Consider the following 14,521-nt stretch of genomic DNA (forward strand, 5'->3'; position numbering starts at 1 on the left):
AAGAATTAAGTAGTAACGATCGGGTGGGTCTAAACTTTAAACCCATTGATATATTTTATACCACCCGAGATGTAAATAACTGGCTCACTATTTTAATTCGTGGAACTTATTCTACCGACTTCACATATCGTCAGCTAAGTGTGGGGAAGTCTAACCCCACTTAACGTTAAATTCGGGGTTCGGGTTAGTGCATAACTCGTTAATAAAAATGCATAGATTAGGGTAAAAGACACATTTTCAAATATTTGCAAACAGTTCAGAAAATCAACCATTTTTGAAGAAAAAACATGTGTAATAAAACAAGAAGGAATGAACGATGAGGTGCACCATCTATCATCCTGCAATTCTATGGTATTTTTAATTACTTTTCTACACTAATCACCCTCATGAATTTATAATTATAGTCTGATTTCATGCAAATGAGGGCATTGCATGATCTCAAGTGTGGAGAAGGGTTATAAATTCTCTCGGGTTTGCACTTGGTTTATTTTCTAAATTTTATGAAAATTTTAAAAAAAATTTCAACTAAATGAATTCAAAATCATGTTTATACATATTTATGAACGATAAAACTAGGTGTTAATACCGAAATTATTGTTACCTCGGAAAGGACATACATTGAGAAACAACTAAAACGCTTGAATTTATTTATTAAGATATAAAAAGACGCACGAAAAAAGCCAAGTGTGGGGAGAATGTACCAAGTTATTCAATTAAAAACTATCTATCACATGTTTCTGTAAAGTTATTGCAGGTGCTTTTGTTTTGGACAAAATTAACTGTTTTACCCGATTTATTGTAATATATTTGAAAGAAAGATGGATCTACACGATGAATCAATACCATCATTAAAAGGAAGTAAAGTCTTCCGAAAAAGAAAGGCGCTTCTTGATTTAGGTCAGGAAGTTGTCATCCAGACCAGCTGTAGGTTGACGAAAAATCTAGAAAAGTCATCTCTAAAATCAGCAGGAAATCCACGAACCTCATCATCAAACAGGGTCACCATGTGGTCAGAATTATCCTAACCATGAGAGGATCTGTCTTGTAAAATGGGGAGGGCGCCGTGCAAATTATCTTGATAAGACTAATGAATCAGACTCCCAGAAAGGATAATCTCCTTAAAGATTAAAAATCAGCTTTTAAGCCTGATATTACTCAATCCTTGAGATTGACCTTAAAGATTGAGAATTTCAAACTCATGGAATTCGATGATATCTAAACTCGAGCTTGAACTAGAAAATATTTTGATCAAAATTAAAACCGATTTGTTTTCTGAAAACCCATTTTCAATGAGTTCATTACCATTGAACGTAAAATCCTAGGAATTCACCTGGAATTCATTAGGTCATCTGAACCAAATCGGGTGTCAACCGTAAGAACGGTGGTTGCATAGCATGGTCGGAGACAGAACCTTGTGCCAGACCGAAAAATTATACGATGATCTTTACTATTGCTCCTACAAAGGATAGTACTAGCATCCGAAATGTTTTAGACCATGAACATCTGCATGTCATTAGACATTGCCTTAACAGTTTCTTGTTCATCGCTTTCCTTTACAACCGGACGGTAGTTTGCCGAAAGGTAATATACGGAATAAGTAAACTGGATGTGTGCTTTCCGATACAGGGATAGCAGTGGATTACACAAACCTAAATGTTTTTAGCCAAAATATTGATCCACAAATGTATTTTGCAAACACTGGTGAAGGGTTATTCCGAAAAACTTATCTAGGGTAAAAGCTAGATTAAATTTTCAAAAGATCAAATGTTTTCATAAAGATCCAATTTCCTTAAAGGATCTAAATTTTTATAGTTATGTGGGACTGTAAACCACAATGTTACAATCATTGTTTATACCGCCGTATCAAAATTACTGATGTATAAAGTGTGAAGAATAAAGAAGTGATTCGTGTGATTTAATTTCAAGTTCTGTATTGCTTGAGGACAAGCAACGTTCAAGTGTGGGGATATTTGATAGTGCTCCAAATGAACATATATTTAGGCGCAATATCCTTTCGATATGTAAAGTTTTCAGTTGCAATTGTTCTATTTTCAAGTAATATTCGTTTAAATAAATAAGTGCGAAGACAAAAGGCGAAAACGAAGATTTGAAGACAAAAACGTCCAAAAAGCTCAAATGTACAAGATACAATCCAAGTGGTTCAATTTATTGATAAGAAACGTCTAAAAAAGACAAGAGTTCAAGTTGCAGAACGCAAAGTACAAGATATTAAATTATACGAAAGGACGTTCGGAAATCCGGAACCGGGACCTGAGCCAACTATCAACGCCCGACGGGTGGACTAAAAATTATGAGTCAACTATGCACAAGAATATAATATAATATTTAAATAATTATATAAATTATTTATATATTATATATATTTAAATAAAACGTCGACAAGCAAATGGCCAAAAATTTGTGAGCTGGATTTCGGACCTCCTCACTCGCGGAGCTCTGAAGGCTTAAACCTCCATGATCGCGGAGCACACCAGGATCAAAATTTCCTATAAATTCAACGAGCTTCTGCCAAGTTTTATACATAAAAAATAAATAATACTCCTTTGTAATAATATATATATATATATATATATATTAAATAGTATAGTATAGTTTTATATTAGATTAGTTTTGGGTTATGCAAAGGTTATTTTACGGGTTTTAAAGTCGGAGCTCTGTCCGTGTAACACTACGCGATAAATAATCAATGTAAGCTATGTTCTTCTTTTTAAATTAATGTCTCGTACTTAAGTTATTATTATGCTTATTTAAGATGAAGTAATCATGATGTTGGGCTAAAATACTAAAATTGGGTAATTGGGCTTTGTACCATAATTGGGGTTTGGACAAAAGAACGACACTTGTGGAAATTAGACTATGGGCTATTAATGGGCTTTATATTTGTTTAGCTAAATGATAGTTTGTTAATTTTAATATAAAGAATTACAATTGGACGTACCTATAAATAACCATATACACTCAATCGGACACGATGGGCGGGATATTTATATGTACGAATAATCGTTCATTTAACCGGACACGAGAATGAATTAATAGTCACTAGAATTATTAAAACAGGGGTGAAATTATGTACAAGGACACTTGGCATAATTGATAACAAAGTATTAAAACCTTGGGTTACACGAAGTCGATATCCTGGTGTAATTATTAAACAAAGTATTAAGACCTTGTTACAGTTTAAGTCCCCAATTAGTTGGAATATTTGACTTCGGGTATAAGGATAATTTGACGAGGACACTCGCATTTTATATTTATGACTGATGGATTGTTATGGACAAAAACCAGACGGACATATTAAATAATCCAGGACAAAGGATAATTAACCCATGGGAATAAAATAAAAATCAACACGTCAAACATCATGATTACGGAAGTTTAAATAAGCATAATTCCTTTATTTCATATTTAATTGCACTTTTAATTATCGCATTTTTATTTACTATCATTTTATTTATTGCACTTTTAATTATCGCACTTAAATTATCATCATTTATATTTTTCATTAGATTTTAATTGTGACTTAAAATATAAAATCGACAAACCGGTCATTAAACGGTAAAACCCCTTTTATATTATTATTATATATAAAAATATATATTTTGTACAAATATAGTTGTTTAAAATATAGTGTAAAATAAGTCGTCTCCCTGTGGAACGAACCGGACTTACTAAAAACTATACTACTCTACGATTAGGTACACTGCCTATAGTGTTGTAGCAAAGTTTAGGTATATCCCATCTGTAAATAATTAAAACTTGTGTAATTTGTATCGCTTTTCGTATCAAAATTATATAGTATTTCACGTACATCTCGCACGACATCAATATCATATTAAGATATATTAATACATCATAATATCATGATAATGTAATAATTTAACATCTGATTAGATATAATAAATAATGGGTTAACAACATTTAACAAGATCGTTAACTTAAAGGTTTCAAAACAACACTTACATGTAACGACTAACGATGACTTAACGACTCAGTTAAAATATATATACATGTAGTGTTTTAATATGTATTCATACACTTTGAAAGACTTCAAGACACTTATCAAAGTACTTCTACTTAACAAAAATGCTTACAATTATATCCTCATTCATTTTCATCAACAATTCTACTCATTTGCACTCATATTTGTACTCGTACAATACACAGCTTCTAAATGTATTTATTATTGGTATATACACTCCAATGATCAGCTCTTAGCAGCCCATGTGAGTCACCTAACCATGTCGGAACCATCATTTAACATCTAGCATGAAATATCTCACAAAATAACAAACTAATGGAGCCTATATGAATGATCAAGATTCACGTGAATGTAGGTGTACACAAACACTTTCATTTTCAATTTTTCTTGAATCAAATTACTCTCTCTCAAGTGTTCTTACATTGTTCTAAGTATTCTTCATTATCTTCATCAAAATCTAGCTCAATCTAGTTCATAAATCCATACATAAATCAAGTTACAAAATAACTACTCAAGAAAACACCAACAACACTTCCAAGTTTGCTAGCTTACTTCCAATCTTGCAAATCCACTTTGAATGATCATTCAATCTCAAGAAATCTTTCTTATTTACAGTAAGATATCTTTCTAATACAAGGTAATACTCATATTCAAACTTTGATTCAATTTCTATAACTATAACAATCTTATTTCGAGTAGAAATCTTACTTGAACTTGTTTTCGTGTCATGATTCTATTTCAAGAACTTTCAAGCCATTCAAGGATCCTTTGAAGCTAGATATATTTTTCTCATTTCTAGTAGGTTTATCCACAAAACTTGAGATAATAATGATGTTCATAACATCATTCGAATCATATATATAAAACTATCTTATTCGAAGGTTTAAACTTGTAATCACTAGAACATAGTTTAGTTAATTCTAAACTTGTTCGCAAACAAAAGTTAATCCTTATAACTTGACTTTTAAAATCAACTATACACATGTTCTATATCTATATGATATGCTAACTTAATGATTTAAAACCTGAAAACACGATAAACACCGTAAAACCGGATATACGCCGTCGTAGTAACACCGCGAGCTGTTTTGGGTTAGCTAATTCAAAACTATGATAAACTTTGATTTAAAAGTTGTTATTTTGAGAAAATGATTTTTTTTATGAACATGAAACTATATCCAAAAATCATGGTTAAACTCAAAGTGGAAGTATGTTTTTCAAAATGGTCATCAAGACGTCGTTCTTTCGACAAAAATGACTACCTCTTATAATATTGAATTGTAACCTGTATTTCTGACTATAAACTTATAATTTTTCTGTTTAGATTCATAAACTTAAGTTCAATATGAAACCATAGCAACTTGAATCACTCAAAACGGATTTAAAACGAAGAAGTTATGGGTAAAACAAGATTGGATAATTTTGCTTATTGTAGCTACGTGAAAATTGGTAACAAATCTATATTAATCAAATCCTAGCTAACTTATATTGTATTATACATGTATTCTAATATATTATGTAATCTTAGGATACCATAGACACGTATGCAAATGTTTTGACATATCATATCGACCCATGTATATATATTATTTGGAACAACCATAGACACTCTATATGCAGTAATGTTTGAGTTAGCTATACATGGTTGAGGTTGATTCCAAAAATATATATACTTTGAGTTGTGATCTAGCTTGAGACGTGTATACACTGGGTCATAGATTGATTCAAGATAATATATATCGATTTATTTCTGTACATCTAACTGTGGACAACTAGTTATAGGTTACTAACGAGGACAGCTGACTTAATAAACTTAAAACATTAAAACGTATTAAGAATGTTGTAAATATATATTGAACATACTTTGATATATATGTACATATTTGTTATAGATTCGTGAATCGACCAGTGGCCAAGTCTTACTTCCCGACGAAGTAAAAATCTGTGAAAGTGAGTTATAGTCCCACTTTTAAAATCTAATATTTTTGGGATGAGAATACATGCAGTTTTATAAATGTTTTACGAAACAGACACAAGTAATTGAAACTACATTATATGGGTGAATGATCGAACCGAATATGCCCCTTTTGCTTGGTAGCCTAAGAATTAGTAAACCGATCTACTAATTGACGCGAATCCTAAAGATAGATCTATTGAGCCTAACGAACCCCATCCAAAGTACCGGATGCTTTAGTACTTCGAATTCGTTTTTTTATCATGTCCGATGGATTTCCCGGAATGATAGGGGATATTCTTATATGCATCTTGTTAATGTCGGTTACCAGGTGTTCACCATATGAATGATTTTTATCTCTATGTATGGGATGTATATTGAAATATGAAATCTTGTGGTCTATTATTACGATTTGATAAATATATAGGTTAAACCTATAACTCACTAACATTTTTGTTGATGTTTAAAGCATGTTTATTATCAGGTGATTATTAAGAGCTTCCGCTGTTGCATGCTAAAATATGGACAAGATTCGGTGTCAGCATGATTGTATAATATTGTTTAAAACTGCATTCAAGATTTACTTTATTGTAACATATTAATATTGTAAACCAATATGTATTGGTAGTGTGTAAGTGTGATATTATTAGATTATCATTTCTTGATAATCTAGGTGGTGTCTTTTTAACCTTGTCGATAAAATAAAGGTTATGGTTTGTTTTAAAAACGAATGCAGTCTTTGAAAAACGTCTCATATAGAGGTCAAAACCTCGCAAAGAGATCAATTAATATGAAACGTTTATAATCGATATGAACGGGACATTTCAGAAGATAAGTTAGAGAAAAAGACAAAGAGAGAAGAAAATAGGGCAAAAGACTATATTACCCTCGTGTGCATCGCACATTGTGACAACCCGGAAATTTCCAACCAAATTTAAACTTTAATCTTTATATGTTTTCGACACGATAAACAATATTTGTTAAGTTAAATTGCAAGAATTTTAAACTATGTTCATACATTCATTCAACCTCGACCAAGTTCCAACGATTCACGAACCATCAAACGAATATGATTATATATGTATATGTGTATATATATATTATAACTTGAAACGTAAACAAAATATTAGATTAAATACTTTATATGATTGTATCTGTTTCAAAATATTTATCAATGGAATTAGAAGATAAGATCAAATGATTGAATTATCAGATATATTGAATTATGATTACAAGTCTCTGTTGAAAGGTCCACGTTGATTTGAGAAATCTTTCCATTTTAACAATATTCGAAAAATGGTAAAGTGATTTATAAATAAGAACAAATTGTCAATCATTGAGAACTAGACAAAGGATAGTGAACGATTGAATCTCATAAAGACTCGATTGATCTATTTAGTTTCAAACGTACAAAAACGTTTTCAGTTTAAAAAGAACTTTATTATTAAAACGTATATAACTTTTATAAATATCTAGAACCACTTTTGACAACTCATTACTTAACTAGTATGATAAAGATAACGATATTTATATTTTATTTTATTAAATATATATAACGATTTAAATTAATATTATATATATTTATACGCGTATTATACGTACATAGTTTATACTTTTACTATACTTAAACTTTACCTTTACTTTATTTTTACTTTACTTTAACTTTAATAATTCATACTTTAATAATTCATACTTTAATAATTCACTTTAATAATTCATACTTTAATAATTCACTTTAATAATTCAAAAATCTATTATAAATAGAATTCAATAGGTTTCATTATTCATAGAAAATTGAAAATATTTTTCTCTAAACTCTCTCAATCGATTTACATATATATATTTACTCCGTATTATTTCAAGATATTATTAGTATACATAAAATATTACGACGGAGTGCTGTCCGAGTGATTTCGAAATTGTTTTTCGAGTAGGATAGGATTAAGGAAATTATGGGTTATAGCTATGGAGGTGATTGAGTATGGTTCATGGGTATGCTCGTGAGGTCAATATAGTGTTTATCATTTCTGTTGCGTCTACGTACCTTTCCTACAATATTGAAACTCAATATTGATACGTGAGTACTCATAATTTAACTTTTACATACTAATAGTGTATCCCTGACTAGTGCTCGAGTATTTAGGATTATGCATGCTTGTACTTTTGATATTGCCCTTAGACAGGTTAGGTTGAATATTGAATTAGTTACACTTACGGTTGAGATGAGGTATAAGATATGCATGTCCTTGGAAAGCTAGCGAAAAATTAAGGACTTTTCCTTTAGATATCGAATGGTTTCGATGAACGGATTAGAAGTTATAATCAATTGAATTTTCGATATTTTTATTAAAAATGATTATTATTATCGTCATTTTTATCGTCGTTCTAGTTTTATCTTATTATTATCATTATTATTATCTTTATTAATAAAAGGGATTTATCATTAAAAATTGTTATTTTTTTTATTATTACTATTGTTATTATCGTTAAAGTTATAATTAGTATTATTATTATCCAATTATTATTATTATTATTATTATTATTAGTATTATTATTATTATTATCATTATTAATATATATATATATATATCATTATTTAAAAATGGTTATTGTTATTGTTATTATTATTATTATTACTATATTATCATTAAGATAATTATTAGTATTATCGTTAATAATGTTATAGTAACTATCATTATTAATATTAGTGTAATTAAAACAAATATTTGTAACACCTAATTATTTTGATTACTATTATTATCATTATTATGAACACGATATAAAAGATGATTAAAAGCTATTAAAAGAAACGATTAGGAAATAATGAGTAAGAGTATCATGATGAAATTAAAATATTATATGATATTGATTTAGATAAAATTATCGTTCTTATTATTTTTATCATTACTATTATTATTAAAAGTATCGTTAGTATTAAAACTATCATTTTAACAAAAATTATCATTTTAATAGAAATGTCATTGTTACTATAAAATATCATTATTATTATTATTTTAAATAGAATTATTATTTTAAAGTTAATATTAAAAATTATCGTAAATATTAAAGTTATCATAATTAGAATTATCGTTTTATCATAATGTCATCTTAGTAATTATAAATATTGATATTTTTATAATAATTATTATTATTACAAAATAATACAACTTTTACTTACTATCATTATAGATATTATTTTATCAAATAAATATGTGATACAAACATATTTTACTATGTGTAATAACTTACTTTAATAATACCTATCATATTATCTTTATGATATTAAATGAACCCTATAAATTTTATTACTTAATATATATAAAAGTATATTATATTATATAAATTTAATATAAAATTTTATTTATTAATAATTAAATTATATTATTTACTCTAATAAATCTTTTAAAAATATTTAATAATATAAAACGACGATATTTAAACTATATATTAATCATGTATAGATTTTTAGAAATTATTTTGAGTCAAATTTACTTTTGTTGACTTTTGGATATTAGTCTCGAGCATTAGGATTGTGGTACACTATGACTTGACCTAATTTGTTAGACAACTATTGACCAACACATAATTATATGTAATTAATTTAGGTTCGTGAATCTGAGGCCAACCTTGCACTTGTTCAATGACGTTATATGTATTTTTACTACGAAATACAGTATGGTGAGTTTCATTTGCCTTTTTACCCTTTATATTTTTGGGCTGAGAATACATGCGCAATTTTTATAAATGATTTACAAAATAGACACAAGTACGTGAAACTACATTCTATGGTTGAATTATCAAAATCGAATATGCCCCTTTTTATTTAGTCTGGTAATCTAAGAATTAGGGAACAGACACCCTAATTGACGCGAATCCTAAAGATAGATCTATTGGGCCTAACAAACCCCATCCAAAGTACCGGATGCTTTAGTACTTCGAAATTTATATCATGTTTGAAGGAGGATCCCAGAATGATAGGGGATATTCTTATATGTATTTAGTTAATGTCGGTTACCAGGTGTTCACCATATGAATGATTATTTTTGTCTCTATGCATGGGACGTATATTTATGCGAACTAGAAATGAAATTCTTGTGGTCTATTAAAATGATGGAAATAAATGATTATGATAAACTAATGAACTCACCAACCTTTTGGTTGACACTTTAAAGCATGTTTATTCTCAGGTGTTAAAGAAATCTTCCGCTGTGCATTTGCTCATTTTAAAGATATTACTTGGAGTCTTTCATAGCATATTTCGAAGAACGTTGCATTCGAGTCATTGAGTTCATCAAAGATTATTATTAAATCAATTTATAGTTGGATAGTGGATATTATGAAATTGTATGTATGCCTGTCAATTTTCGATTTAAAGAAAGTTTGTCTTTTAAAAACGAATGCAATGTTTGTAAAATGTATCATATAGAGGTCAAATACCTCGCAATGTAATCAACTATTGTGAATCGTTTATAATGTATATGAACGGGTCCTTTCAGTTGGTATCAGAGCGGTGGTCTTAGCGAACCAGGTCTACATTAGTGTGTCTAACTGATAAGTCGATAGGATGCATTAGTGTGTCTGGACTTCGACCGTGTCTGCATGTCAAAAGTTTTGCTTATCATTTTGTGTCAAAAATTAACTACTTATCATCCTCAGGAAATTACCTGCTTATCATTTTTAGTCTAAGACACGTCTTGCTGCATTGATTGCATGAATAGTGTATAGACAAAAATTCATATCTTAGCATATCTGCTAAATCATATCTTATCGTATCTGTTACTTTAAACTTTGCCTGACATATCTCGCAAAGTCCTCCGTAATCTACGAAATCTTTTGATCTTTATATATATATATATATATATATATATATATATATATATATATATATATATATATTCTATGTAATTAGAATACCATCCGTTAGCCAAAATCATTTCATATCGAAAAAAAAATCCTTTATCCAATCGTACGAAATGGAATTCGTCATCAGTTCAAGTCACTCAGATTCCGAAATGGAATCCCATTCAAGCTCCGAAAGCAGTGTGACCGGAATAGATCAACCAATCAGTCATCACCTATTCTGGATGAATTGGGGATGGGTTCGTAGCCTCCTCAATCATTGGAGACAAGAAGAAGGTGATCCCTTCCATCCACCACATTGCCCTCTTGACGAAGAACCTGAAGCACTTACCGGCGAACCTGTCCGAAACACCATTTTCTCGCTCATTTCCAGAGTATCTCATCACGATTATATATTATATCAAATTTTAGATTTTATTTATCCGCTCGTCCGAACCGACAATCACCCCGGTGTAATAGAAGAAGTCAACGAGCTTCGCGCTCGGGTAGTTGGAGAATATGGTGCAGAGATTACAAACACCAGCAGCAGCATCAGCAGTATAACCAGTACCACCATCATCAACGCCAACAGTACCATTACCACCTCCAACTACAATCGCGTCTTAAACCTCAACTTCACAATCTGTCCCACGAGCATCAACGTCATACGCACCATAGATACCAAGGAGTACCAATAACAATAACTGACGAAGTATTAATTCATAACTTCATGGGAGAAACATTCCGCGGTGATTATGTAATCTCTAAAGTCTTAGAGATTATCTAATCTAGCCCTAACCATAAATCAGTTAAGCGAACCAAAATGATAGAAGGAATAGTAGAAACCCTGACAAAAATGGTGTGTGATTAACAAGCTAAACTTGCTTTACCAACAGCATCAACAGTACTGTCAGCATTACCAGCATCGTCAGTACAGTCAACATCCGAATCAACAACACCGATAACATCACAAACTCCGTCAGTTCAAGAATCACTGTGGACATCATTACGAATCAATAACGTGTATATTGTATCAACGAGTTATGAAGAATTAACTCATTCCCTCTGAAGAAATTATATGTATATTATATATATATATATATATATATATATATATATATATATATATATATATATATATATATATATATATATATATATTGAAATAAATCTTTCCGTGCTAAGCTATTGTGTGTGAATCTTAACTACTCAGTTAATTCATATTACAAATATGCAATAATGTACGTCCTTCGGCCGCAACTTAACCAGCGTTAACTACAATCTTTGTCGCAATTCAACAAATTCCAATTCATAATAAATCAAGTATATATTTGATTTTACACTTCATCATCGATGTACTCGAAACTTTTCAGATAACATCATTCGTACTTTGCGAAATTCACAAGAATTCCACGAACTGAACATCATACATCAACAAATAACGAAGTATTGATTCATAATTTCAATGTCATTAAAGAAATACTGCGTAAAAGTTATGTACTTTTTAAAGCCTTTAGGGATTATTCAATTCTAGTTTCAACCGTAAATCAAATGAGTTTAATTTAACATTAACTCATTAAATCTATGTTACATCTGAAGAAAATATACATATATATATATTTTCATAAAGACTGTAATAAAATTCTTTTGTACAAAATATTAATTGTGAATTTTTTTTAACGGGTAGGTAATACCCGAGAGATATATAAATTCACAATTAATATGTTACATTCTTCGAATCTGATTCAGCAAATCATCCATTATACTCCCTACTTTCACAACAATATACATTCTTTTATAGAAATCAAAACAATCATACTCATTCAAAATTTAATTACATATTCTGATTTTGAAATCTCAAAATTCAACTTGAGATATGACCAAAATCATCACTCTTAGATCCTTACATCTTTCACAAGCTATATTTTGACTTCAAAACTGTGTTAGAACATCAAATGTATGTTAACGATTACAATCTGTGTTCAAACCCTTCGGAAATTTCTGAAGACACTTCGAATGATGAGCAATCGAGATGATGATCCAACCACATGTTACCCACAGTTATGTACCCGAAAAACTCTTGAAACCAAAGTAAAAGTTTAAACAACGTATCCGCGTCAGATTCTTTGGCATTTATTAGCAAAAATAACTTAGCGACTCCTATTCAAAGTAGCCAGTTTTGTCACAGCTCCAGCAAGTCAACTTCAACTTTTCAGTCAGACTAACCTTATTATAACCTTGAGATATACACAATCGTTATCAGGGAACCTTTTACATTCCACCACATTATTAGCAGATGTACCAACAACTTCATTACCCTTTGACTTCAGCCTCTCCAAAAAGTCATTATAATTATTCATTGAAACCCCATCATTTACTCATTCGCATCTTATAATGAGAATTTCCATACGAATCATTGGGAATTAGCAATCAGTATTTTGAAATCTCGCAGGATGTCTACGCCAACAGTTATATGTGTATATATAACGTCTATCTTCTGGACTTAATTTGAATGTGAAGTTTCTGAAAAACACTCCGAACTACGAATTGGTTCTCCGAAAATGGAAAAAAAAAATGCTGATGAAGCAGCAAAAACTATAAACGACTTTAAACGGTAAAAGCTGGATGATAATGATGAAGTGTGCTGGCAAAGCGAAAAAAAGAGAAGTTTTGGAACTGGAAAACGGATTGAGCAAAGTAGGAATGAGGCTGTGGACAAATTACAAACACTAAACCTGACTTCAAAGGATCCAAATGATTCAGTACCTGCTGAAGTCATTAACGAATACCTTGCTCCTGACTCTAAACCCCTACGGACAATATTCTTCATCATCCTATGATATTAGAAATTCTAAAATATCATCATATCTTTCATTATAAATATCCTCCATATTTCTGAAGATATTTTCTTAATTTTTCTTATTTGAAATCATTTACCTCTTCGCGCTTTAGGTATTACATCATAAAAGAAACTATTTTAGTTTCTAAATTCTGAAACATTCAAGTTTAAAATAGGAATATTTTGAAGTAATGTTGGGAACTGAAGCATGAATTAGTATAATATAATGACACTTAATCAATGTGATTATATTACAGTAAGTCATGCTGAGTTTCTAAATGGAACGTGATGATTCACAGATCATAACATCATCATGTGCCATGTTATACGACTCTTGTATTCTATTTAACCTCTAAAATATCAAGAAAATATTTCTTGATGATTCGGCCTTTTCCAAGGTATTCTAGTAATTTGACAAGTCAAGATCGTGCCATCACAATTTCCTTCCTAGAACATTAACAATGTTCATTCCGAAATTCATATCTGTGAATTCTGGACCATTACAAGCGGTGCTTAATCGCAAGAAGAAGAAACGAAATGACAAAACTCCGAAATAGAAATTGGGGTATAAATTGCAGCAAATAAAAGAGAGCATTAACTGTGAATGATAATAATTATAGAAGACAAAAGCAGTGACTTTGAAATATAAGGGAACATATAAATCCTAACGACAAACCAGAAATTATAAACCATATATATCGATGCATATAGCAATATAAAGACACGGGAGAACTAGAAACACTATAAACCCAAGAGTATAGTAGAAGTAAATAGATTCTTCTGGCGGTAGATGAAAAAGAAGAATGACCAATATGAAAGTTAGAAGTATATCGAGAATCAGAACTGGATGGAGCATATTGATGAATACTTTAAAATATGAGTTGAGGGG

Source organism: Rutidosis leptorrhynchoides, chromosome 2 (genome assembly GCF_046630445.1).
Source record: "Rutidosis leptorrhynchoides isolate AG116_Rl617_1_P2 chromosome 2, CSIRO_AGI_Rlap_v1, whole genome shotgun sequence".
NCBI classification, from domain to species: Eukaryota; Viridiplantae; Streptophyta; class Magnoliopsida; order Asterales; family Asteraceae; genus Rutidosis; species Rutidosis leptorrhynchoides.